Genomic DNA, 4,845 nt, shown 5'->3' with positions numbered 1-4,845 from the left:
CCCCCGGCAGCACCTCCAGGGGGAAGGCCGGGGTTTGAGGTCAGGTCAGCAAGGCTGGGCTGCACACGCTTTTTGAGCTATAAAAGCGAAATCCGGCCCTGTAGGGGAGGCCTATGAGTCATTTAGGTCTGTGTAAGCCCTTTCCACGGGGCGGAATTACACAGTGATGACACAGTCATCAGTGATTCTTTTCACTACAAAGAGATGACATAAAAAGTTTAATTATAGCACATCTTGCTCTTTAAAATTTAGAATTAAAAAAAAAAAAAGCAGCACAAATGACAATAAGCATGTAAGCTAATTCTGAGCATTTTCATAAATTAAAACGTAGCCCTTGCAGACACAGAATGGCAACAAATCCCTAGGGATCGGAGGAAGACATTTTCACCAGTTTATGGCAGAACAAAGGATTGCAGCGGTAGCTCTTTTCAGAATTATAGGATCTGCTTCCAAAATGGGAGACAAATCACAGTGGCTTTTCTTCAAAAAGGACCTGATCATTTTGTAGTCACAATGCATACATGCAGGAGTCAGCTGAAAACCTTTAACATTCGAAATCTCAGTACCTGTTAACTGCTAAAAAACCCAAATGCCTAAAAACTCTATTTGAAAAGATGAAGAGGATCAGTGTTTTTACAGGTGAAAACCTGGAACACAGTGGAACTGTTCAGTCTCCTACCAATGTATAATATTATTATAGTATAAGCTGGAAAGAACACAAAAAAAAAGTAGAATAATAATAATTAATTGGACACAAGCACTACAAAAAATGCAATTTCTTTTTTTTCCCTGTTAGCAACCACTGTATTTAATACTCAAGCCTTTCCATATAATTTAGATGAAAATTAGATAAAATCTGATGCTCTAGCTTACATCAGACTCACTTGTGTAAATTCATCTGCCTCTGATCCACAGATCCAGAGCAATGAAAATAACTTTCAGAAATACACTGATAACCCCAGAATCCCTACCTATAGACGGGCTCCTATTCTCAGAGTTGTACCAGAGTTAGGAATTATAGGATATTTTGGATAAAAACCTTTTGAGCATAGTTGTATGTAAGAACAAAATAGCCTTGTTTAACCTACAATGAAAATCATTATACTAAACAGACCCTTCCCTCACTTCAGAAGCACAGAAGACAAGCAGCTTCCACAATAAAGTGTAGAGTAACCTCTTCCTCTGCCATCTTTAGCACATATATACACCCCACAACGGGAACCTCAAAACTACAGAACATTACTGATATAGAAAAATGAAAAGATCAATTCTTACTTCAATGCCACTTGATATTCTATCCCAGTTTTGTATTAGTTCAACAGTTCATTGCCTATCTAATGTTCTCAGTGTTCAAAAAATGTGTACTCTCTCTCCATTTATCCTTCATGATATTTACTTCCATAACACTTGAACATTTCCTGCAATACATCGTAAAAGTGCATCCATTTATAGGACTCTACACATTTAGTCATTCAGACAAAAGTCACCATACAATACAAAAGCAGTAAATGTATTTTAAACATGCTGAAATCCAGATAGTGGTAAAGCAGTGAGATCAGAAAAGGAAATCTAACTGGTGATGATAGTGCAAAGAAGCTGCTGATTAAAAATACACCTATTTATGTGGTATGTCTACATACGGCTTTTTGTGTATAATGGTATGTCTAATTGTGTTCAAACGTGTTTATTTTATACAATATGCTTCTGCTTTTGTGATAAGTGTTTCTATTTATGTGAAATCTTCTCTAGACAATTTCCCAGTTCCATACAGTTTGTTATTTCTTTAGTGCTAAATTGCCTCCTGCTTTGCCAATCCTGTCTAACAAGAAATTATACAGAAGGACTTTCTAGGGGCTGGGACTGAGAGTGGGGAGAGAAAAGAACTCAAACCCTGGCATCATCAAGAGAGTATGACTGCAGTAGCCACTCTAGTTTTTGAAATTGCAAGCAAAAAAAAAATACGCCAGGAAAGCCAAGCCTAAAACTTCAGGCACAAAACATTCAAGAAGACTTCATGTAGAGGCAATGCGCTCGCAGGCACTTGCTGTAACTGGCAAGCACAGAGCACACCTGCAATGCCACGCTCTAGTTTTGCACATTTGGCCCAGTACTCCTTGTATGACATGTGACAGATAATACATAATCTCTGCTAATTACGACAAAATATGTTTAATCATCGTAGGAAAATGACTGGGTAAAACTGTTGCCTTTGTTTCTCGCTACATCTCTGTTTTCATTTGGCATCATTTACATCATCTACTACTACACACTCCTCTTCCCAGCGCAGAGACAATACAGTGAAGAGCATAAGCTCTTCTATTTTGGATTCTATTTTGGCTCATCCACAATCATTTTCTATTCTAACCCATTTTCTATTCTGGAGCTATTTATTTCCAGTGATGATTCATGAGCCAGAAAGAATATCACTTGCCTATCAGATGCCAAGGAGAACTTACAGGAATGGCAATTAGAATGTTTTTTATTGTGGTGAGCGCAGTTGATACACAGCCTAGGGAAATAACTGAAATGCAGCCTTTCAGTGCTATTTTTACAGTTGTTTTATAACCATACTTCAAGGTTTTTCATCTAGCTGATGGAAATAGAAGGCAGATGAAAGCAGAAAAAACCCAAACAACCCAACAACCCACCTTGCCAAGTTTATGCCTACTTGGTAGACATCACTTACTTTTGTCGATTTGCTTTTTCTACTTTATCTCATATTATGCTAAATTATATACTCAATATTCTAGTGCTTAAAAGGAAAAAAATGTTGCAAAAGTTATTGGTGATCTTTTTGCAAGGCATTAGATATATCTATAATCATCTGACCATAAGTCATGTATTTTGCACATATGTGTGCACTATGAATAGTCCTATTTCAATGCAATCATCAACTGTATGAGAAATTAATCATGCACAAGCCTGAGGGTTTGTAGTCTACAACTCATTTTACATACAGCATTTATCTGTACACCACCTAAGGTGAAGAGAAGGACTTAAGGCCCTAGAATCAATAAAATTAAAATAAAAAAGCCAAAGCTATTGAGATTTGAGCATTTATTCAAGTTCCGTCAGCTCTACCAGCAGCTTTTCCTATGTTTATTGATCTTACGGTTTTGGTCTGCAAAACTTACAAGGTTTTCTACCTTCAGCAAACATAATATGATCTCTTTACATGAGCAATCCTTAACTGGGATTTTCTTAACCAATTCATTTCATAAAATGAACTTTAACAAATACCAGTCCAAATCCTTCACCTTAGTTTCAAGGAAATGCCAGCTTTTAATACTTTCCAAAATACTGACCTCAGTTTGTTCCTATTTGGCTTTTTTTCTGATAATAAATCAATTTATAGTTTTGAACTTCAGCATGATTTTCTGACCAGACATATGTTGGAGATGGAGGGACACTTTTCCCTGGAAACAGATAGCTTAGAAGGGATTACTTCAGTTTCTTCCCCACGCTTTCTAGAAAAAAATCACCTTTGAACTGAAATACAAACCAGAAAATGTCAAGTAATTTTGTTTCAGAAAACTATGTGTAACTGAAAAAGGCATACATGGGTTTCTAAAATGGAATTAAGCATTCAAAACTACATAGATACAGTTTTATTTTAGTCTGCTGTCTTTTGCGAGAAGATTGACTCACATATTTAAGTGGCACTATGCTTCTTCCTTGTTCACAGGAAAAACAGTGAGAGAAAAACAATTCTGTTAAAAAACACAGTAAAAACTATCTGAATATATCTTGTTGCAATTGGCTGAAAATCTCATTACACAAATTTGGAAAGGCATATCCTAACAGATCAGTTAACATGACTGGGCTAGGTGCACTTTTTCCCTTGTCGTATGAGGTATCTATGGAAGTCACCTGGCACTCTTCTTTCACATGTTCATTCCACTGCTTTGCCGGTGAATGCCCAGTTCCACCTCAGCCACAGAGCCCTGTGGCAGCTGTATATGGAGCAGAAGGCATGTCACGGTGTTTCAGAGCAGAGCTGGGATATGGCCTGTGTCTGACAAACAAAGGAAGATATTTTTCTGTTAACTGAAATCACTTCTCTGGGTACTAAACGATCAAAACTAACAAGGCTTCTGTTCATTTAGCATCTACAACTACTGCTGTTCAGCTATGGTGACATAAAACTAACCTTAATTTTGAAAGGCACAATATTACAAAATGGCAAAAACAGTATCTAAAGTCAGAAAACCCCTGTCATCTTTATGCTTATAAATTCACACCTTACTTTTCACAGGTATAGCGGCCTTCCACTACCTAAAGGGGGCCTACTGGACAGATGGGGAGGGACTCGTTATCAGGGAATGCAGTGACAGGACGAGGGGTAATGGTTTTAAACTGAAAGAGGGGAGATTTAGAGATTAGGAAGAAATTCTTTACTGTGAGGGTGATGAGACAGTGGCACATGTTGCCCAGAGAGGCTGTGGCTGCCCCATCTCTGGAGGTGTTCAAGGCCAGGCTGGATGGGGCTTTGAGCAACCTAGTCTAGTGGGAGGTGTCCCTGCCCATGGTGGAACTAGATGATCTTCAAGGTTCTTTCCAACCTAAACCAGTCTATGATTCCATGATTTTCAAGCGCAAAGAATGCAGGGGTAGTTCCCAGGAGCTACGTGGTGAAAACCTTCCCAAGCCGCCAGATCCCAGAGCGGGAATCACCTCAGGAACAGCTCTGCTGGGATCCTCTCGGGCGCTCTACATGTTCCCACTCATGCTTTGAGAAGAATATTTCCCGTAAGCATCTACAAGTTATCCCACTGCTCTCTTTTGAAACCCACCTTTAAATATCTTTTTTTTTTTTTTGGTGATGCTGACAAAAAAAAACACAGC

Source organism: Charadrius vociferus, unplaced genomic scaffold (assembly GCF_000708025.1).
Source record: "Charadrius vociferus isolate BGI_N301 unplaced genomic scaffold, ASM70802v2 scaffold325, whole genome shotgun sequence".
NCBI lineage: Eukaryota > Metazoa > Chordata > Aves > Charadriiformes > Charadriidae > Charadrius > Charadrius vociferus.
This window is presented reverse-complemented; position numbering follows the sequence as displayed.